Here is a 24,794-nt window from a genome sequence, read left to right as displayed (position 1 = left end):
TCCTCATGCCATTCAGAGTAAAACACTTGCCTCACACCCTTTAAGAAAAACTGTAGGTAAAAGTCGACATTATTTCTCAAGGCTTCTGTGAAGTGACTCCATGCAAGGAGGAAGTCAAGTGGGGACACAGTGATACTTATTAGAGTTATTCCTCTTTTGAATTTAGGGCCAACAAAAAGACATTCCAGTATGGAGTCCTTATCATCATGACATTTGCAGATTAGCAAGCCTTGGAAATATAAAAATTCAACTGTACAAATTACATTATTTGAGGGAAGAAATTAATTAAAGCTCTTGAAACAATATTTTGTTGAATTCAGTGAGTTGGGTTAATTTTAAAATTAAGCTATTAAAAGAAAATAAGATAAGAACTGACACTAGTAGAGAAGGGCTTTCTAAGCATAAAGCATAAACTAGAAAGGAAAACGATATATTGATAGTTGAGAAAAAAGTTAAAATTCTCTCTATATCAAAAACACTATAAATAATATACTAGGGATGCAATATTTATAAAATATATGGTGGACAAAGGGTTACTATCCTTAATTTATACAAAAAAGAACAGTTCTTTTACATCAACAGGAAAAAGAGGAGTTCTTAATTGAAAAAATATGCAAAGGACACAAAGAGGCAAATTACAAAAGAAAAATAAACAAATGAGTTTATGTTCAGTTTCACCAGCATCACACAATGTGTTCCATTTTTGACTATCAAATTGGCAAAGGTTAAAAACCAAAATGAATTCCCTGTGGTGGTAAGATTATGGGAAAGCACGTGCTCTTATAACGCTGCCAGTTCAATGGTACTTCTGAGTAGCAGATACAAAAGTGAGTAAGAAAGACAGACTCAGCCCCTATGGAACTCTAAGTCTGTGGGGAAAACATTACAAACAGAGATAGGCATTAAATAGTCAAAGCACCTGAAGACTTTAAGTGTAGCTGCAGAGTAGGACACACATATATTATCCCACTGCTCACCTAACCCTGTGGTTTGGGCATGGGCTAGCAAGGCTGGCATCCAATCATTTGGGGGTGCCTGTGATGTATAAGGTATACCTTGGTGTAAAGATGCAATGTTACATAGTAGAACGTCTCTCTATGACATCCCCAGAGGCGGGGAGGGGGCAAGGTCAGGGAATGGCTAGTCAACATTAAAAATGAGCAAAGAAACAAACAAGCATAAAACTATTTCCTCTTCTTAGAAGAAAAGGAAACCGTTAATATTTATAATTTAATATAAAGGTTGACCTGACACGTTGAATGCTTTAATTCCGGCATCCCAAGCCAATTCTTATCTTTAAGAATGGATTTCCTCCCACCCACTGTTATTAGCAATTCTCTCATCTTGTGTAAAAGGGTATTTTCCTCCCTGTGAGGGGCTCCAAGCACTTCCAGAAATGCTTGAATAGTAATTAAATGGCTTCCAGGCCTTGGGGGTCTTTATTTCTAACTTAGTTCAATAGCACATCCTGGGATGTTTATTGTAATCTGGAAAATAACTCTGTCAAAGGCAAAGGGATAGAAAATCCCTGTCCTGTGTTCCATTTTCTTCAGAAATGAGGAGTTGTCAGCTCTGGTAACTGTCAAACTTGATTTCTGCCATCTGCAAAACTGAGGTGGGAAGATTTTTCCAATCATTCTTTCTGATCGGTAATGAAGCTCTGTAACAACATACAATTATTACAGCTCTTCTATTTCCTCTTCATATCTGAGTACAAAGTACAAAAGTGTGCAGAAATTAAAGTTGAATCTCTAGGGTTTCTTCCTTCAAGGTACTTAGCATGGGATGGGTAAAACTGTATGTATTCAACAAGGATGGGTGTATTAGCACATATAGTCTATCAGAAGGAAAACAGAAGTGGTAATATGTGTAAATATCTTTAAACTGCCTACATATTGACCCAGTAAACCTAATTCTGGAATTTAAACCTAAGAAAACAATTAAAGAGATGCTCGAAGTTTCATATGAAAACATGATCTTCTCTGTATTATTTATGATAGTAAAATTTAATCAAAAATACAACTGTCTGGGGCTTCCCTGGTGGCGCAGTGGTTGAGAGTCCGCCTGCTGATGCAGGGGACACGGGTTCGTGCCCCGGTCTGGGAGGATAGCACATGCCGCGGAGCGGCTGGGCCCGTGAGCCATGGCCGTTGAGCCTGTGCGTCTGGAGCCTGTGCTCCACAACGGGAGAGGCCACAACAGTGAGAGGCCCGCGTACCGCAAAAAAAAAAAAAAAAAAAAAAAAAAATACAACTGCCTGAAAATTATTTAATAAAAGATTACTATGAAATACCATTTTTGTTTTCTAAGACTTTTCTGATACAGAAAAATGTTCTGAGGATATTTTAAATCAAAATTAGTTTGTAAAACAGTATGTTTACTAAATACAAATATCATTAAAATGTAAATAAAAATGAAAATGACCAAAATTATATGCATTAAAATGTTAATAACAATTTTCCCTGAGTGGTAAAAATATGGATGTTTTGGCTTATATTTTGAAATTTTCTGTACTTTATAAATTTTTACCAGGAATAATTGGGGAAAATATATAATCATTTCAAGCATTACTTTTTTGGATTTATACATGCCATTTTATTTCTCAAAATGATGAACTATATAAATGATTAGGATTTTCCTTCTTATGACCATGAGTTATTAGGAAATAACTGTAAAACTTCAGTCTTTCAAAAAAAATGCCTTTGGTTCTTAGAAAATTGCAACCTGACTCTAGTAGTTTCTGTTATTTTCATTTAGGGAAGATAAAAGAGTAGAATTACATCCCAGACTGTATGAAAAGATCCACATTTTAGTGTTTAAGTAAGTTACTCCCAGGTGTGGTTTTGTGATACCCCATCCTGTTATTTCCAATGAATATTTCTGATAGTATTTCATATTTCTCAAAGAATTATCAAAATCTGTGGACCATCTTTTGCCTCACCCACTCTAATCTTTTGTATGTAATCTGATGAGAGTCCTCCTTGATGCCTCTTTTTAAAATGGAATGGTTATTTTGGACAATTTTTTAGAACATTTAAACTATATTTTAAATTTTAAATTATTTTTAGTTGCAAAAGCAGTTCCTGATCAATGTGGGAGAGTTAGAAAATACAGGTAAACCAAAAGAGGAAAAAAATCATAACCTGTAGTCCAGAGAAGATCACTCTAAAACCCATGGTATGTGTTTTCTCAGGGCTTGTCCCATGCATATATTTTCACATACATATAACACACATTTTTTTAATAAAAATAGGATTAAGCTATATATCATTTTTGTTGTTCAGTCTTTTCACCTAATAATATATGGTAGACATTTTTCAAAGTCAATAAAAATGTATCTATAATATTATTTTGAAGTGTAAAACACAGTCAATAGTATAATATTTCTCATTCAATTAATCCTGTAATGATAAAAGTTTAAATTATTTCTAATAGTTGCCATCATAAAGAACATCACAGTGGACACCTCTGCAGTTAGATGAAAATGAATCATCTGGACTAAGCTACATTAATTTTATAAATGTTGGAGTTACAGTCCTGATGCTACAAAGTTACCAAAGAATATTAACATTTCTTTCCTTTACATGTGATGTACATTTTAAATCAATGTTTCTTAAATTTGAGAAATGTGTGAATCTCTTTTAAAGGAAAATATTTCTGAAGAACCCAATTTGAATTTAAATTTTTTTTATCAAGTGCTTCCTTAACACATACAAACATAAAATAAGTATAAATTCCTAAAGTGATAGTAATCTAATCAAACAAACATATAGGTAAAACTTCAGGACTAATACAATTTGAATGAATGGCTATTTAATATGTCAAATGGTGCTGCTTTTGTTGAAATTAAATACCATGGCACAGGTTACCTTCTATTAAGCATACGTGGAAAACTGTGGGTATCCTGGGATGGCTCTGTTCTCCCCACACTTTCTCAACTTAAAATACTAAAAATCGTCCATTCCTTTAGATTACCTTAACATCACTTAGCCTTCGTTTGCTAGTGACCATCATTTGAGTGCTGGCTGCCACTCATTCCCCACCTCCCTTAGCTCAACAATAAAATAGCCCAGCTTGGCTTGAGCACCATAAAAATCCTAGACATACATACTAATATAGACACTAAATTCACAAGGGGTCAGACAATGTAGTAGACACTGAATTCAAAATGTCAGATAATCCAGGATATGGTATTTTTTAGGATAGCACTCAAACGAAAATGTAAAATTTTACATTTTTTATAGAAAATTCCTTAAATCCCAAGAATATGCCAGTGACAAAAGCAAAGGAACTGGGTTTCATTGATTCAAAGCAGGTTTCCTTCACCTTCTTGTGTGGAGGAGGAACATTTGAGTTTTGCCAAGGAGAAGGGATAGATCTAGACCACCAGGGATGCCTAAGGGATTGAGGAGTACTTGTAATCCTGAATATGAGAGGCATGACATACATTTAGGCACATTTAAGGTCTTGACAGCATTCTGGAGGCAGGGTTCCCAGGTGGTTACCTGAACAACAGGATCTGGAGACAGCCAGAATGAGGATATAATCTGGATTCTGGGTCTTTTGATTTTGTACTTTTGCATACAGCCCTTCTAGCCTAGTTCTCTTCATGTGAAACTACAAATCTACTAACACCTTTCACGTTTGTTGTGACAATCAAATGAAGTTTTATGTGTAAGGAAACGGTCATGTAGTTTAAAGTCCAAACTCTTTGCTATGTATGCGCCATAAGTCACTGTCTCTCTGATACCATCTCCTCCCATTGTTTTTATAATTTATGCTGGAACTTATTCAACTCTTTGAACATTCCAAGCTCCTTTCTGCCTCAAGAACTTTACATGGGCTACTGCCTTCTACCAGAATTAACAGAATGTACTCATTGTCTCTCCAGCCTCTGCTCAGACATCACTCTTGCTTCAAAGAGTCCCCTTCTCTCACCAAATGAGTCCTTCCTGTCTTAACTTTGCTTTAATTTTTTTTTGCCATAGAAGTTATTACTCCCTGAAATTATATTATGTGTTTATTTGCTTATTTGTCTGTCTCTGTTGGCTGCAGGTAAGTGTCCTGACAGTAGAAACTTCATTTTGTTCCTACCATATTTCCAGCCACAACTGTTTTCTGTAAGAGAACACTCAACATTTATTACTATCCATGAATAAAGCTTGGCATCTTTTGTAAGATTGGGGTCTACTGTTTTGGTATCTAGATCCAGAAAATATAAATCTTCCATATGGACAATTACAAGATAAATTAATGTCAACTACTAAACTTCTCTCACATGCTTACCTCTGTGATAAGAGTCTTGAAGAATGGACAAAACATATGTCAAGTAGCTCAAGCACAGAACATTTGAGATATTATAAGACCAATATAACTTACTACCATATACAAGACCCAAGAATTCTTCATGTAAATTATACTAATAAAAGGAATATAAATAACAAGTGGAAAGAAGAAAATTATAAAACAATAAAACACAACCTTAACAACAGTTTGATATCTTACCACTGTTTTTGTAGGTACTTATGTCTGTAAGGATAAGATAGCTTTAGAAAGTGATGCCAAAATTTCAGTGGCTTAACTCAATAACAGTTTAATGGTGGACTCTGTTTCATACAGTCATTCAAGGACAAAGTTTCCTTACTTCTTGAGGCTCTGTCCTATTCTATAACCTTGGATTCCTCTCTATTCAGCCAATGAGTGAGGACAAAAAAAAAAAAGAAAAAAAAAGAAAAGACTGCATGTTTTACATGGACCAGACTTAGAACTGTTGTATATTATTTCTGCTCTAATGCTATTGCTGGAACCCAGTCATGTGGCCAAAGCAAATGCTAGGGAGACTGGAACTAGTCTAGCTGTGTGACTGTAAAGAGAATGGCACAGATCTGGTGAGCAATACAATCTCTGCCACAGCATTAAAAAAATAGTTGTCATGCTATCTGATAATATTAACTGAAGCTTTAACTCTGAGATACATTCTGCTTAAGAGAGGTTCCTGTCACAGTAGGGATGAATGTGTCTAATCACCAGTTTATTTTCATAAGGTAAAGAACGTGCAATGAAATTGCTTCAGTTTAATCTTTGCCCAGGTCGAACAATGAAAGGCATTACCATGCTGTAAATTTCTTTACAGATTAATTTTTGTGGTCAGTTCAGTTATCTGTGATGCTGAGGTACAGACTGTTATCATAACTCCTGCAGTGACAGTTTGTCATGGCTTGTGATAGTCTTGTAGGTAGATCTATCAGTCCTTTTATAGTACTACTCCTCCTAACTTGAGCATTCATTTTTCACTCATAGCATAGTTAAGATGGACTGTATCTCTAGGAAATTTTTCAAAATGTTCAATGAGCAATTTATTTTCTGAACCCTTGTATATCTGACAATATTTTTCTATTGCTTTCACATATGAAGACTAACTGGCTGTAAATAAAATGCTTATATCACCAAATTTCCCCCTCAAAAATTGTCAGTATGGCAGAGAAGTGAAAAGCCAGACTGATTTTTTGTTTCTTCATGTTGTCTTATATTTTTACCCAAATAACAGTCACATTCTTTTATAAGAATGTGAAGTTTTGTCAAGAATGCATTGAGGCTTTTGAATTTCATAAATAAAATTTTTGAGCTCCACAAAATTTTCTTTAATTATGCTATTTCTTCTGTTCCAATTATTTTGATTCCTTGTTCTGGAAAACCCATAATCCTCACGTTAGATGTGTATTCTCTGTCTTTTATGTCTTCTATATTCTCTTTTCATTACTTTCATCTCTTTTTTCCTTTTCTTTTGTATTCTTAGAAAGCTTCTCAGGTTGACTGGATCCCTGTTTTTATGGAACTATGGAAAATAAAGCCATGAAGGGAGCACTGAAAGCATAAAGTGATGTGAATTATGATAGAACACTACATAGTATGTGTAGAACCAGAAATGCAAGAGTATTTAATTCTTCCAGAGGTGTAAGTCTGGGAAGACTTCAGAGAGGAGGCACATGTGGCAGAGATCTGGAAGGATGAGTAAATTTTCATCAGGTGAGCAAAGCAGCAAGGGTCATCTTAGGCAGAAGAAAGAACATATTTAAGGGCATCTTGTGTCACTGCATAAGGTAATGTTTTCAGGGGCCACAGACAGGTTCATTGGGATAAACACATACACTCTGTGGAGAGGGCAGTGGAGAAGGAGGGCAATGGGGAAGGAAACTGTGATGTGGAGTGAGGTCAGACTGTGGGTTGGGAGTGTGATGAGGTTGGAGCAAGGCAGTGGGTGAGAGCGATCAAGGGGAGGAGGAAGACTCTAGCATTCTAGTGTAGAAGATTGGCTAGATCTTTTCTCTATCAATTAAGAGAAATAAAGATAGAGGATCATATTTTCTGGAAGATAGCCAGCTCAGTTTAAAAATATTAGGTCTGTAAGACATGGGGGTTACAATGTCAGAAAGCGCCTAGAACTATGAGCATTGAACTAAGAAGAGAGATGAGGGCAGGGGATGGGAATTTGAAGGGGTATGCGGTAGTTACATCTCTGTTTGAGATTACCCAGAGTCAGCACTTAAAGTGAGAGAGGAACCAGTGTTGGACCACTCAGGAATACCTCTACTTAATTCACAGAAGTCAAATAAACAGAATTTCATGAAGGAGAAAGTGGTCGATGGTGCAAGTGCCTCAGAGTGATCGAGTAAGAGGAAGAATACAAAATGTCATTTTCCCAATTTGACAGTCAGAGGCAACTGAGATCAGGATGAGAGCAGCCAGAGCTAGAGCATCAACAATTTCTGATGTCTGCGGAAGGCAGAACGCTCTGGACAGAGCAGTGAAGGGGCGACGAGGAAGAGGAGGCAGTGAAGCTCTTCCTTAGCCATAACAAAGCCCATGACATCTTTCCTGATGTATCATGTCACACTCCAAACCTTTACCATTTTGCTTCCAGCAGAGTGTTTACATAACACTTTCACTTTTTGTTGATGAACCATGGTGCTGCCCACAAGAGAATGAAGCTGCCAGTTTCCCCAGATTCATCTATACATACAAACTCCTGCCTGGAGACCATGTTGTACACAGAACTATAATTAGAGTAGAGAAGCACAGTGGTGTTTTTCAAATGGAGTGCCTGAAGTTTTAGAAAAACACCAGCGGAGACTATTTGCAAACCACTTTTTATGAGAATAGACTAACACCGTAGCACGTCTCACAGTCCCCCTAGGGTCGCGGTCCCCACAGACCATTCTGTAGCTCTCATTCTGTCCCATATTTTCACTTTTCACTCCCATCTGTTTGTCCTTCTTCAGTCCTCTGTCCTGACTCTAGTAGGCTTGTTCCAGCACTCAACAAAGAGCTCAGAGTTCCTTAAGAGCTGCTGGTCCACCAGAGATGCAGAGGTATCCATCTGAATCAAGCTACAAAATTGTTTTTCCCAACCTCTCCTCCCCATTAGCTCTCCATCTTCCAATAGAGCCCATAGAGATTTCTCGCGCCTTGTTGTTTTCAAGAACTTACCCTATTAATTTTAGTTGCCAAGGTACCACAGTCTCAAGTATAAAAATGGCCTCCTCTTTCCCTTGTGCTGCTTCCTCCCCTCCCCCCGAGGAATTACAACCCACGGCTCAGGTAAATTGCTCTGTATGAAAGATATATGTCTCCACTGATGCTATCTTTTTACTTATTTTATATCTTTTAAGTCTTAGTACAATGTAACATTGCTCATTGAGAAAGTTGGAAAATACCATAAAAGCATAATGAGGAAAAAAATTCTACAGCAATTCTACAAAGCAGAAAAATATAAATTAGTGTAGAGTTTTCAAATATGGCTTTTAATCTCCAAATATTACACATAGAGAAAATTACACATATACAAAGGTGAATTCTACCAAACATTTAGAGAAAAGTTAACATCTATTCTTCTCACACTATTCCAAAAAATTTCAGAGGAAGGAACACTTCCAAACTCATTCCATGAGGCCAGCATCATCCTGATACCAACACCAGAAAAAGATATCACAAAAAGAAGAAAATTATAGGTCAATATCACTCATGAACATGGATGCAAAATTCCTCAACAAAATACTAGCAAACTAAATCCAACTATACATTAAAAGGATCATAAACCATGATCAAGTCGGATTTATCTCAGGGATGCAAGGATTTTTCAACATCCACAATTCAATCAATGTGATATGCCACATTAACAAATCAAAGAATAAAAACTATGATCATCTCAATAGATGCTGAGAAAGCTTTTGATAAAATTCAACATCCACTTTTAGTTAGCTTTTTAAAATTAAAAAGAATATGCATGGATAAAGTACCAACTACATAAAAAGTTACATGTTGAAAGTCATCCTTTTTCTCCTGTTCCAAATCCCTGGTCCTTTTTCCCAGAGGCATCCACCTTTGCAGTTCATTCTTTACCCTTCCAAAATATATTCATTTTTAAGAAAGCTTAGTATCATACTGTCATACAAAATTTTCCGGCCTTTTCACTTAGCTTTTCAACTTCTCTTAAATATTTTCAGAGAAAATGACTTCTTTTATTGCATATTATTTATTTATTCATCCAAAAAATATTTATTATCTATTATGAACAGGCACTTTCTTTGCACTTGTGATACAGGAGTGAACAAGACAGAAGAAAATTCCTACCTCTAACAGAAATCTGTAATTGTACATTTTAGGTTGTTTCCAACTTTCCACAATGTAACTGTGAATCTTTGTGTGTTTATCATTATTTCCTTCTATACTTCTAGAAATGCTTTTATTGCATAAAGAGTATAAGCATATTTAAGGTTTTTGAAAATAATGCCAAAATACCTCCCTAAAGGCTTATAAAATTTATATCACACACCATAAATGTACAATCATGACTATTTCAATATTCCCTGACAAACAGGATCTCTCTTTCCATTAAGACAAAATTCACCTTAAACCAAGCTAGGAAGATAAAAGTACACAGGTTATTTCAGATATGTAACCAAAGCCACAAACAAACAAACAAAAACCTCTTAGTTTTTGGCCTAGGTACATTTCTATTCAACGTGAGAAATGTAAACCTACTCTTAATCACAAACGATCTTAAGCATTATTTCTAAAGAGTATCCCTATAAACTTCAGATAATCCTGCTATACAAAGACTTCATTAAAAAATAATACAAATAAAGTAATAATAATAATAAGGGAACAAAATATCTTGGCCAAGATTAAGTCATTCTCATATTTTGGGAAAACTGGAAAACTGGCTGTGCCCTACCAGCAGTGATTCATTAATACTAATTGATGCTTTTTTCCAAGCAAGGGAGAAAACTGTTTCAGATCCTAATCATTCCTCATTACAGTAACAGCAGGCTGTATTTAATCTGCTGCTCAACTTTTCAGTTACAGAATCAGTTGACCTATAATTAAAAGACATTTAGGTCTTAGAGGGAAAGAAAAACAGTTCTTAATGACAAACAGATAACAGTGATTTAAAACCATCCCTGCCTTGCCTGGGTCTGCCCACCTCTGCAATCCTGCTGTCCACTTGACTCAATTCTGTTCTTGGAAATGGAAAAACTACTCCTTCTCCACTCTAAAATTAAAGTCTAAGAATGAGCATGTGGCATTCAGAATGACACAGATATCGAAATATGTTATACTGGAATTATACTTTTTATAGTTAATATGATTTTTTCTTAAATATAAAAATAATACATATTCATATTAGAAATTTTGAGAAATATAAAAGATGTAGAAAGAAATTAAAAATCTTGCCCCAGGAGATAACCACTATTAGCAGTCCTGTGTGTTTCCTTTTACTCTTTTCTCTATTTACACTTATTTTTAGTAACATACACATAGAGTTTTTTTAATGGTTAGACAATCGAGCAGAGACAGGGCTAAGAGTTGTTAAGCATGCAGGCTCTACTGGAAGATTGTAGGACAGAACCCTGATTCTATCTCTTTTTATATGTGCACCTTGGGGCAAGTTACTTAACCTCACTGAACCTCAGTTTCCTCATCTGCAAAATGGTGATAAAACATAGCACAGACCTCATGTGGTAATTTTGGAGATTAAATGAGATAAATAAGTATCTGGCATGCAATAAGTATTCAATAAATGTCAGCTATAGTAAATCTTTTTAACCCAACTTTTTTTCATTTAAACGTATCATTATCATTGTCTCTGCAGCTAAAAGGTGTCAAAAACCTCACTTTATTTTTTAAAATTTTTATTGGAGTGTAGTTGATTTACAATGCTATGTTAGTTTCAAGTGTGCAGCAAAGTGAATCAGTAATACATATACATATACATATACATATATCCACTCTTTTTTAGATTCTTTTCCCATAGAGGCCATTACAGAATATTGAGTAGAGTTCCCTGTGCTATACAGTAGGTCCTTATTAGTTATCTATTTTACATATACACATTTATACATACACATTTTACATATGTGTATATGTTGATCCTAATTTCCCTATTTATCCCTCCCCCCACTTACCCTCTGGTAACCATAAGTTTGTTTTCTACATCTGTGACCCTATTTCTGTTTTGTAAATGAGTTCATTTGTACCAATTTTTTTAGATTCCACATATAAGCAATATCATATGATATTTGTCTTTGTCTGACTTATTTCACTCATTATGACAATCTCTAGGTTCATCCATGTCACTGCATATGGCATTATTTTGTTCTTTTATGGCTGAGTAATATTCCATTGTATATATGTACCACATCTTCTTTATCCATTCTTCTGTTGATGTACACTTAGGTTGCTTCCATGTCCTGGCTATTGTAAATAGTGCTGCAATGAACACTGGAGTGCATGTATCAAAAACCTCACTTTAAATACCTCTATGATATTTTATTAGATGGGTGTACTATATTGAAGAATTTCTTTACTATTTGGCACTTATACAGTTTCCAATTTTTCATTATAAATAGTATTGTTGTGAACAATGTTATCTCAATTATTTCTAAGGAGACATTTAGATTTTGAAATACTGAGGCAAAAGCACTGAACTTTTAAAGCTTCTTGACAAACAGTCCCCAGTGGCTCTCAACAGTTGTAAGGCATCCCTCCTTACAGCAGGGCATGGCAGTCTCTGGTTATCCACACACTTACCAACATGGGTACTATCATATATATATATATATATATATATATATATGTATATATATATATATATATATATGTATATATATATGTATATATATATATTTTAAGTTATTCATTGACATGTAAAAAATGAATCTCATGTTCATTCAATTGAAAATTCTTTTGTTAAAGAAGGTGAACATTTTAAATCACATTATAGTCCTTTTCTGTCACTGTTTTATGAATCTTCCACTCACATTTTTTGCCCATTTTTCTTTGGGGTATTAAGTTTTATCTTAATGATTGGTAAGCGAGATTTATTTATCAAGTTTCTAGCTCTTATTTAAACATTACAAATGTCTATTTCAGTGTTTTTTTGTCTTTAAACTTTGATATTGGTCTTTTTGAGGTACTGAGTTTTATGTTTTCAAGGAGTTAAAATTTTCTGTTTTTCCCTTCATGGTTTCTCCATATTTTTCATGTTTAACAGTTAGAGGGTCTTTTTCATGAAACATTTTTAACCACTGGTCGAAAACAATCAACACAATAAATTAGTACCACATTGATTTCTATCTCATGTAACAAGTATAACAACAAAGAAATTCTCTTTTTAATACACACAAGAAAGTACATGTACATTTTTTGTTAGTAAGTGGATACCTGCCAAGGCTGATCCAGGATTTCTCTGATCAGGTTATGTCTTCTTGGGGTATACTACTGATAGTTATGGCAGCCAATTTGAGTAAACTAGACCAATTACCAAAAATGAATTTCATCATAGAATTTCTCTTTTGAGAATTTTTATAATAAAGAAAGTGACTTAATTTTGTTTTTCTAATAATGCTGCAGATGAGGTTGATACATATGTGACTTAGAATAGATCAGGAGTGAAAGAATGGCCTAGATTAAAAACACAAGTCCACTTGTGAGCACCCACAGACTTGTAGTAAATTCATGGAATGAGTGTTCATTGTAAAGCACTTTGAGGCTTAGCAAGAGCTCAGAGCTCAGAGCTCAAAAAGGCTGACTGACTGACTGACTGACTGACTTGTGAAGTCTGTCCTGGGGGTGTGAAGTAAGAGAGCCAGATGTATGCAAAATGGACACACTCATATCGGTTCCTCTGAGGGTCTGTTCTATTTCTATGGCTTTATAAAGAAAAGTGTCCTGTTTTCTTTATAATGAACTCATGCTTTAAAAAATCCTAGCCAAAAAAACAAACAAAAGTTTCTCACTGAAGTACAATCCTCTTCTACCAGCACTGGAGTCCTCAAAATGTGCTTTTTAGAGAGGAACACACTTCCCCTAAGCCTCCTTCTGCATTCTTTTCAGGTCTTGTTAAAATAGGGACTTGACTTAGAGTGTTAACTTTTGTCAAACCGGCAAATGGAGTTTCTCAATTGACTTTAGTAGTTATGAGATTATAGATCATAGTCAAAATGATGCTGTTAGTCTAGGGCACATGTACTTGAAAAGCAGCTATGGATGCATCCTTCGGTAAAAAGGAAGCAGAAGGAAATAGATTGGGGAACTTCCCTCGTGGTGCAGTGGTTAAGAATCTGCCTGCCCATGCAGGGGACATGGTTTTGATTCCCTGGTCCGGGAAGATCCCACAGGCTGCAGAGCAACTAAGCCCAAGTGCTACAACTACCAAGCCTCCACTCTAGAGCCCGCAAGCTGCAACTACTGAGCCTGCGTGCCACAGCTACTGAAGCCCACCCACTTAGAGCCTGTGCTCTGCAACAAGAGAAGCCACCGCAATGAGAAGACCACACACCACAGTGAAGAGCAGCCCCTGCTCGACACAACTAGAGAAAAGCCCATGCACAGCAACGAAGACCCAATGCAATCAAACATAAATAAATAAATAAATAATCTTTTTTAAAAAAGAAAAGAAATAGAATGGTGTTGGAAGGAGCCTTGAAATCATCAAGTCCAGGTACCCGGATGCTGAGGCTAACTTTACAATACTTCCACCAGGTAATGAGCTCACTGAGGCTTAAACACCATTGGTTGCTGGGAGCTCTTGTGCTGTCAGAGAACTTGCATTTACTGAGTGCCTGTCAATTTTCAGGTATTACATTAGACTCTTTACACAGCAACCCTACAAAGGTGATTTTTTTCCTACTTACAGACGGGAAAATCAGTGCAGAGTGGTTAAACAGATGAGTAATCAAATATACAACTTTTTTCTATGGTGTAATAACTCCTAGCCTTACCCAAAACCCAAACCTCAAAAGTTATGAAAGAAAGAATAGACCTCTATTTGTTTAAGTACCTTATTTGATGTCAAAATCAATGTCACTGTTTTGAAGAAACTAAATGGTAGATGGACAGTGTTTCATAAAAAGTATCAAATTCCCCACCATCCTCCCAAGCTCAGGGTCAGTCTCTATTTTACTCCCCAATATAATAAATAATTTGACCCGTACTATTCTTGCCAAATTGATGGCTTAATTGGCTTACTTTAATGACTAAACTACATTAACTGAGTTACCCTACTGATTGCCCATGTACTGAAAAAAGCTGCTAAAAGATTTGAAAAGCATTTTGAACTTTTAAATAAATGAAATATTTATAACTCTAATTCTATTCTTTTAATTAGCATGGAAAACTCTATAAAGACACAGAAAAATTCAGTTTCTTTTTTTTTTTAATTTTATTTATTTATTTATTTTTGGCTGCATTGTGTCTTCGTTGCTGCGCGTGGGCTTTCTTTAGTTGCGGAGAGCGGGGGCTACTCTTTTTTTATTTTATTTTATTATTTATTTATTTAACTAATTAATTTTTGGCTGTGTTGGGTCTTCATTTCTGTGCGAGGGCTTTCTCTAGTTGAGGCAAGCAGGGGCCACTCTTCATCGCGGTGCGCGGACCTCTCACTATCGCAGCCTCTCTTGTTGCGGAGCACAGGCTCCAGACGCGCAGGCTCAGTAGTTGTGGCTCATGGGCCTAGTTGTTCCATGGCATGTGGGATCTTCCCAGACCAGGGCTCGAACCTGTGTCCCCTGCATTGGCAGGCAGATTCTCAACCACTGCACCACCAGGGAAGGCCGGGGGCTACTCTTTGTTGCAGTGCATGGGCTTCTCACTGCGGTGGCTCCTCCTGCTGTGGGGCACGGGCTCTAGGCACAAGGGCTTCAGTAGTGGCGTGCAGGCTTCAGTAGTTGTGGCGCATGGGCTTAGTTGCTCCGCAGCACGTGGGATCTTCCCGGACCAGAGCTTGAACCCATGTCCCCTGCATTGGCAGGCGGATTCTTTACCACTGAGCTACCAGGGAAGCCCTTCTACTGTTTCTTTACAAACTAGAATTTACATCTTTTTCATCCCAGGTTAGCTGATAAACTCATCCCATGGTTTGTACCTCTAATTCTTTTTTTCTGAAATATTATAGTTTGGCTCACAGCTAGATACAAGCACAAGCAAACTGGGCAGTAAGGCTTGAAGTTACTAGTTCACACAAGAAACTGCTTATTTGTAGTTAACAGATGAAGATTTCCTACAAGTGATTTAGGGCAGGATTTGCCAAGTGCAGAACCCAATGAAACTTCGCTGGTTTCAAGTTTTGAACCAAAATTAGTCCTTGGGCTTATATATAGGTGTTTTTCTCTTCTACTACTGGCAAAATAGGACTTTCTGTTTCTAAGAAAATCAGTAATAAAAATCTTGGACATTTAAATTGTTTTACTAAACATTTTGATGAGTTAAGTATAAATGAAAAAGAAACATAAGGCTTACATTTCCCTTAAACACACAAGGGATTGTAAATAAAGGGAGAATATTCATGGAAACAAGTTTGGAAATATGCTCAAACTTTGAAAAACAGTTAGGGACATCTGATGAGCCCCAGTGCAGCTGGGTCTTTGCTCATCCATGACGCTATTTTAAAGGTAATGAATTATAAATAAAAACATATATTAATAATTCACATACAGGATGATAGCAATGGAAGAGAAAAATCCCTCTGCATTAGTCATCCAGATGGAAAAATTCTCCACGACAGATTTGAAAAAACAAAACATGAGAAAACTGCAAAGTTTCATCTCTCACATAACACAGTTGCTTTTCCTACAAAACACAACAGAATTACAAAATCCAGATGATTAAAATGTTGAGGATTAACGGAGTATCAGGTATGACTGTCAAATTAAATTGGTTCCTGTTCTCAAGTGGTTCCATCTGAGCACTAGAACTCTTCCCATTAGAATATGTGAGAGATTACACACACAGACACATACACACACACACACACACATTTGTATCTAGATTTTACAACCTTTAGGGAAAATGCAATTAAGAGCTCTCAAAATGTACCTGTGCCATTAAAAAAGCAATGAAGAAAACTGATGTTTGGACCTTATTCCAGATGGTCTCCTACTTTAGTCAGTGCAAGATTCATGCTTTCATGTAACTATAGACTTGATACGTTACAATGAAAGCTTTGATCAAAAGATCACATTGGCGTTTCTTAAATCAAGACTTCAGGTCTGTGGACTGCAGGGCTTTGGAATAACCTGCACTCTGGGGAGGTCCTGGAGGGAATTTAATGAATTAGCACTACCAAATAACACATGCAAAGGCAAGTTTAAGTTTCCTTCCCGAAATAAAGCACAGCCTTACTAACTGGCACAAATACAGCTTATTCACTCTTGTGTTCACTAATTTAATATATAATGATTGTAAACCTACTACTGGTGCTAGGCAGAATACTAGCTAGGCACTAAAGAAATATACAGTATTCTCCTAGTAGTATAATAATAATAATAAAAAATGTATTTGGTCTTTGCCCCACATTCTTGGCACCAGAGGTCCTAAAACCCATAGAATTTCCTGAGAGATAAGGGTGGCTTTTGTTATTCATAATGAGTCCCACTCTACCATACCTGAGTTTACACTGACTAAGTGATGCACGGGGTGGGCTCTTAGTTTCTAGGGAGGGGCTGGCTGTCTAGAAATGATACCCAAGCACCTGATTAGAAGGCCAGACCTTTCAACCTCCCTCCCTGACTTCTGGCAAAAGGAAAGGGGCTAGAGATTGTGCTTAATCATGTGGCCAGTGATTTAATCAAGCAAGCTTTAGTAAGGAATGTCCAGATAAACACTCTGAAACAAAGAGGCTCTCAGAGCTTCTGGGGTGTGGGCACATCAGTGTGCTGGGAGGGTGGCATGCCTGGAGAGGGCAGGGAAGCTCTGCACCCAGCTCCATCTTCCATTTGGCTGCATTCTTTATAATAAAACTATAACTGTAAGTATAGCGCTTTCAGTGAATTCTGTGAGTGGTTCTAGAAAAATACCAAACCTGAAGAGGGGCCATGGGATCCCCTGAACGTATAGTAAAGTCAGTTGGTCAGAATTATAAGTAAACTGAGGACCTGGGACTTGTTCCTGGAATCTCAAATGGGGACAGCATTATGAGACTGAGCTCCTTAACCTGTGGGGTTTAATTCTAGGTAGTTATACCTAATATACTATTATTGCTAGTATTGAACTGATTCATGGACACCAAATTGATGTCATAAAACTGCTGTTGGAATACACCCCCAAGAGCTTCCAGCTTAGGTGAGGACAGAAATTCACTGCTAGATGAAATGAATTTTTTGTTCTGAAAAGTACAACTTGCCAAAATAGTCCTCAGTTGAGGCAGAAACTTTAAATAATCTCATACAATTATGAGAGATGAACGAGAAGGAGTAAAGAAGCACAAGCCCCAGAAGGTTACACAGGGAAATTTCATCTAAGCTTTAAGAACAGAAAATTTCAGTTCTACTTAAAACTATCCCAGAGGATAGAGAAACAGGAAAAAAAAACTTCTAAATTTATTTTATAAAATAAATAGAACATTGATTCCAAAAACATGTCAAAGATTGCACTGAAAAAGAAAACTACAAACCAATCTCATGTGTGAATATCAATGCAAAAATCTTAAATAAAATATTAACAAAGAGTAACAAGTAGCACATCAAAAATAACATATTATATTCAACAAGTGTTCACTTCAAGAAAGCAAGGAAGATTTGAAATAAGGAAATCCATTAATGTAATCTGTTATATTAATAGATATAAAGATCATATCCTTAAATGGAGAAAAGGCATTGACAAAATTCCATACTCACTCATATTAAAAAACATTCAAATATTCCTATATATATATATCAATGCAAAATATATAGTGAGTTTAACATGCACATTCATTCATGTAAAAAAAGTTCAATTATATATTATAAAAATTGTTATGTTATTGTAATCTAGATCCGCTGAGAACACCAAAATGACCTGAGTATATAACTCCTAATGGATTAGTATAATATAAATGTATTTACATTTTACTTTTATTTTTTTGAATTTTTAAATTTTATTTATTTTTTTATACAACAGATTCTTATTAGTTATCCATTTTATACATATTACTGTATATATGTCAATCCTAATCTCCAGATTCATCCCACCACCAACAACAACCCCCTGCCACTTTCCCCCCTTGGTGTCCATACGTTTGTTCTCTACATCTGTGTCGCAATTTCTGCCCTGCAAACCGGTTCATCTGTACCATTTTTCTAGGTTCCACATATATGCGTTAATATACGATATTTGTTTTTCTCTTTCTGACTTACATCACTCTGTATGACAGTCTCTAGATCCATCCACATCTCTACAAATGACCCAATTTCATTCCTTTCTATGGCTAATATTCCATTGTATATATGTACCACATCTTTATCCATTCGTCTGTCGATGGGCATTTAGGTTGCTTCCATGACTTGGCTATTGTAAATAGTGCTGCAATGAACATTGGGGTGAATCCGTCTTTTTGAATTATGGTTTTCTCTGGTTATATGTCCAGCAGTGGGATTGCTGGATCATAGGGTAATTCTATTTTTAGTTTTTTAAGGAACCTCCATACTGTTTTCCATAGTGGCTGTATCAATTTACATTTCCACCAACAGTGCAAGAGGGTTTCCTTTTCTCCACACCCTCTCCAGCATTTGTTGTTTGTAGATTTTCTGATGATGCCCATTCTAACTGGTGTGAGGTGATAACTCATTGTAGTTTTGGTTTGTATTTCTTTAATAATTAGTGATTTTGAGCAGGTTTTCATGTATTTCTTGGCCATCTGTATGTCTTCTTTGTGGAAAGGTCTATTTGGGTCTTCTGCCCATTTTTTGATTGGGTTGCTTGTTTTTTTTAATATTGAGGTGCATGAGCTGTTTATATATTTTGGAGATTAATGCTTTGTCCGTTGATTCCTTTGCAAATATTTTCTCCCATTCTGAGGGTTGTCTTTCGTCTTGTTTATGGTTTCCTTTGCTGTGCAAAAGTTTTTAAGTTTCATTAGGTCCCATTTGTTTTTTGTTTTTATTTCCATTACTCTAGGAGGTAGATCAAAAAAGATCTTGCTGTGATTTATGTCAAAGAGTGTTCTTCCTATATTTTCCTCTAAGAGTTTCCTAGTGTCCAGTCTTACACTTAGGTCTCTAATCCATTTTGAGCTTATTCTTGTGTATGGTGTTAGGGAGTGTTCTAATTTCATTATTTTACATGTAGCTGTCCAGTTTTCCCAGTACCACTTATTGAAGAGACTGTCTTTTCTCCATTGTATATCCTTGCCTCCTTTGTCATAGATTAGTTGACCATAGGTGTGTGGGTTTATCTCTGGGCTTTCTATCCTGTTCCATTGATCTATATTTTTGTTTTTGTGTCAGTACCATATTATCTTGATTACTGTAGCTTTGTAGTATAGCCTGAAGTCACGGAGTCTGATTCCTCCAGCTCCATTTTTTTCCCTCAAGACTGCTTTGGCTATTCAGGGTCTCTTGTGTCTCCATACAAATTTTAAGATATTTTGCTCTAGATCTGTAAAAAATGCCACTGATAATTTGATAGGGATTACACTGAATCTGTAGATTGCTTTGGATAGTCATTTTCACAATGCTGATTCTTCCAATCCAAGAACATGGTATAGCTCTCTATCTGTTGGTATCATCTTTAATTTCTTTCATCAGTGTCTTATACTTTTCTGCATACAGGTCTTTTGTTTCCATAGGTAAGTTTATACCTAGGTATTTTAGTCTTTTTGTTGCAATGGTAAATGGGAGTGGTTCCATAATTTCTCCTTCATATTTTTCATCATTAGCATATAGGAATGCAAGAGATTTCTGTGCATTAATTTTGTCTCCTGCAACTTTACCAAATTCATTGATTGGCTCTAGAAGTTTTCTGGTGGCATCTTTAGGATTCTGTATGTATAGTATCATGTCATCTGCAAACAGTGACAGCTTTACTTCTTCCTTTCTAATTTGTATTCCTTTTATTTCTTTTTCTTCTCTGATTGCCGTGGCTAGGACTTCCAAAACTATGTTGAATAACAGTGGCGAGAGTGGACATCCTTGTCTTGTTCTTGATCTTAGATGAAACACTTTCAGTTTTTCACCACTGAGAATGAGGTTTGCTGTGGGTTTGTCCTATATGGCCTTTAGTATGTTGAGTTAGTTCCCTTTATGCCCACTTTCTGGAGAGTTTTTATCAATGGGTGTTGAATTTTGTCAAAAGCTTTTTCAGCATCTGTTGAGATGATCATATGGTTTTTACTCTTCAATTTGTTAATATGGTGTATCACATTGATTGATTTGCGTATACTGAAGAATCCTTGCATCCCTGGCATAAATCCCACTTGATCATGGTGTATAATCCTTTTAATGTGTTGTTGGATTCTGTTGGCTAGTATTTTGTTGAGGATTTTTGCATCTATATTCAAGAGTGATATTGGTCTGTAATTTTCTTTTTTTTGTAGTATCTTTGTCTGGTTTTGGAATCAGGGTGATGGTGGCCTCATAGAATGAGTTTGGGAGTGTTCTTCCCTCTGCTATATTTTGGAAGAGATTGAGAAGGATAGGTGTTAGCTTTTCTCTAAATGTTTGACAGAATTCACCTGTGAAGCCATCTGGTCCTGGACTTTTGTTCATTGGAAGATTTTAAATCACAGTTTCAATTTCAATGCTTGTGATTAGTCTCTTCATATTTTCTATTTCTTCCTGGTTCAGTCTTGGAAGGTTATACCTTTCTAAGAATTTGTCCATTTCTTCCCACTTGTCCATTTTAATGGCATAGCGTTGCTTGTAATAGTCTCTTAGGATGCTTTATATTTCTCCAGTGTCTGTTCTAACTTCTCCTTTTTCATTTCTAATTTTATTGATTTGAGTCCTTTCCCTGTTTTTCTTGATGAGTCTGGCTAATGTTTTATCAATATTGTTTATCTTCTCAAAGAGCAAGCTTTTAGTTTTATTTATCTTTGCTATTCTTTTCTTTGTTTCTATTTCATTTATTTCTGCTGTGATCTTTATGATTTCTTTCCTCCTGATAACTTTGGGTTTCGTTTGTGCTTCCTTCTCTAGTTCCTTTAGGTGTAAGTTTAGATTGATTATTTGAGATTTTTCTTGTTTCTTGAGGTAGGCTTGTATTGCTATAAATTTCCCTCTTAGAAGTGCTTTTGCTACAGCTCATAGGTTTTGGATCAACATGTTTTCATTGTAATTTGTCTCTAGGTATTTTTTGATTTCCTCTTTGATTTCTTCACTGATCTCTTGATTATTTAGTAATATATTGTTTAGCCTCCCCGTGTTTATGTTTTTTACGTTGTTTTCCCTGTCATTGATTTCTAATCTCATAGCATTGTGGTCAGGAAAGATGTTTGATATGATTTCAATTTTCTTAAATTTACTGAGGCTTGATTTGTGACCCAAGATGTGATCTATCCTGGAGAATGTTCCATGTGCACTGGAGAACAAAGTGTAACCTGCTGTTTTGGGATGGAATGTTCTGTAAATATCAATTAACTTTATGTGGTCTATTGTGTCATTTAGACCTTCTGCTTCCTTATTAATTTTCTGTCTGGATGATCTGCCAACGGGTGTAAGTGAGGTGTTAAAGTCCCCCACTATTATTGTGTTACTGTCAATTTCCTCTTTTATAGCTGTTAGCAGTTGCCCTGTGTATTGAGGTGCTCCTATGTTTGTTGCATATATATTTATAATTGTTACATCTTCTTCTTGGATTGGTCCCTTGATCATTATGTAGTGTCCTTCCTTGTCTCTTGTAACATTCTTTATTTTAACGTCTATTTTGTCTGATATGAGAATTGCTGCTCCAGCTTTCTTTTGATTTCCATTTGCATGGAATATTTTTTTCCATGCCCTTACTTTCAGTCTGTATGTGTCCCTAGGTCTGAAGTGTGTCTCTTGTAGACAGCATATAGATGGCTCTTGTTTTTGTATCCATTCAGCGAGCCTGTGTCTTTTGGTTGGAGCATTTAATCCCTTCACGTTTAAGGTAATTATTGATATGTATATTCCTATGACCATTTTCTTAATTGTTATGGGTTTGTTTTTGTAGGTCCTATTCTTCTGTTGTATTTCCCACTTAGAGAAGTTCCTTTAGCATTTGTTGTACAGCTGGTTTGGTGGTGCTGAATTCTCTTAGCTTTTGCTTGTCTGTAAAGTTTTTGATTTCTCCATCGAATCTGAATGAGATCTTTCCGAGTAGAGTAATCTTGGTTGTAGTTTCTTCCCTTTCATTACTTTAAATATATCATGCCAGTCTCTTCTGGCTTGCAGAGTTTCTGCTGAGAAATCAGCTGTTAATCTCTTGGGAGTTCCCTTGTATGTTATTTTTCATTATTCTCTTGTTGCTTTCAATAATTTTTCTTTGTCTTTAATTTTTGTCAGTTTGATTACTGTGTGTCTCAGCGTGTTTCTTCTTGGGTTTATCCTGCCTGGGACTCTCTTCGCTTCCTGGACTTGGGTGGCAATTCCTTTCCCATGTTAGGGAAGTTTTCAACTATAATCACTTCAAATATTTTTTGGGTCATTTCTCTCTCTCTTCTCCTTCTGGGACCCCTATAATGCAAATGTTGGTGCATTTAATGTGGTCCCAGAGGTCTATTTGGCTGCCTTCATTTCTTATCATTCATTTTTCTTTATTCTGTTCCGTGGCAGTGAATTCCACCATTCTGCCTTCTGGGTCACTTATCCATTCCTCTGCCTCATTTATTCTTCTATTGATTCCTTCTAGTATATTTTTCATTTCAGTTATTTTGTTGTTCATCTCTGTTTGTTTGTTCTTTAATTCTTCTAGGTCTTTGTTAACCATTTCTTGCATCTTCTTGATCTTTGCCTCCATTCATTTTCCCAAGTCCTGGATCATCTGCACTATCATTATTCTGAATTCTTTTTCTGGAAGGTTTCCTATCTCTACTTCATTTAGTTGTTTTTCTGGGGTTTTATCTTGTTCCTTCATCTGGTACATAGCCCTCTACCTTTTCATCTTGTCTATCTTTCTGTGAATGTGGTTTTTGTTCCACAGGGTGCAGGACCGTAGTTCTTCTTGCTTCTGCTGTCTGCCCTCTGGTGGATGAGGCTATCTAAGAGGCTTCTGCAAGCTTCCTGATGGGAGGGACTGGTGGTGGGTAGAGCTGGGTGTTGCTCTGGTGGGCAGAGGTCAGTAAAACTTTAATCCCCTTGTCTGCTGATGGGTGGGGCTAGGTTCCCTCCCTGTTGGTTGTTTGGCCTGTGGTGACCCAACACTGGAGCCTACCTGGCTCTTTGGTGGGGCTAATGGTGGACTCTGGGAGGGTTCACACCAAGGAGTACTTCCCAGAGCTTCTGCTGCCAGTGTCCTTGTCCTCACATTGAGCCAAAGCCCCCCACCCTCCACCTCTGCAGGAGACACTCCAACACTAGCAGGTAGGTCTGGTTCAGCCTCCCTTGGGGTCACTCCTCCTTCTCCTGCGTTCCGATGCACACACTACTTTGTGTGTGCCCTCCAAGAGTGGAGTCTCTGTTTCCTCCAGTCCTGCCAAAGTCCTGCAATCAAATCCCACTAGTCTCAAAGTCTAATTCCCTAGGAAATCCTCCTCCCATTGCTTCACCCCAGGTTGGGAAGCCTGATGTAGGGCTCAGAACCTTCACTCCAGTGGGTGGACTTCTGTGGTATAAGTGTTCTCCAGTTTGTGTGTCACCCACCCAGCGGTCATGGGATTTGATTTTGTGATTGTGCCCCTCCTACCATCTCATTGTGGCTTCTCCTTTGTCTTTGGATGTGGGGTAGCATTTTTGGTGAGTTCCAGTGTCTTCCTGTCAATGACTGTTCAGCAGTTAGTTGTGATTCTGGTGCTCTCACAAGAGGGAGTGAGTGCATGTCCTTCTACTTGGCCATCTTGAACCGATCTCCCTACATTTTATTTTTAAAAACTCAATTTACTCAAAATACTAAGATCCCTTTTTTATTTTTGTTTTTAAATTGACTTTTAAAATTTTATAACTGATTTCAATTTACAGAAGAATTGCAAAGGTAGTACAGAGGATTCCAATGTACTTCATGCTCTGTTCCCCTTATTATTAATGTCTTACATTGTACACTTGTTTCAATGAACCTATTTTAATACATTAACTAAAGTACATAATTTATTCAGCTTTCCTTTGTTTTTTTGCTAATGTCCTTTGTTTTTTTTTTTTTCCCCTGTTTCAGGATCCCAGCCAGGATGCTACATTACATTTAGTTGACATATCCTTAGGCTTCTAGAGTTTCTGAGACTTCCCTTATTTTTGATGACCTTGACAGTTTTGAGAAGTACTGGTCAAATATTTGGAGATTATCCCTCAGTTGGGATTTACCTGATGTTTTACTAATGTTAAGACTGAGCTTATGTGGTTTTGGGGCGGGGGGAACCACAGAGGTGATGT

Source organism: Mesoplodon mirus, assembly GCF_964341445.2.
Source record: "Mesoplodon mirus genome assembly, chromosome: 3".
NCBI lineage: Eukaryota > Metazoa > Chordata > Mammalia > Artiodactyla > Ziphiidae > Mesoplodon > Mesoplodon mirus.
Note: the sequence above shows the minus strand (reverse complement) of the source record.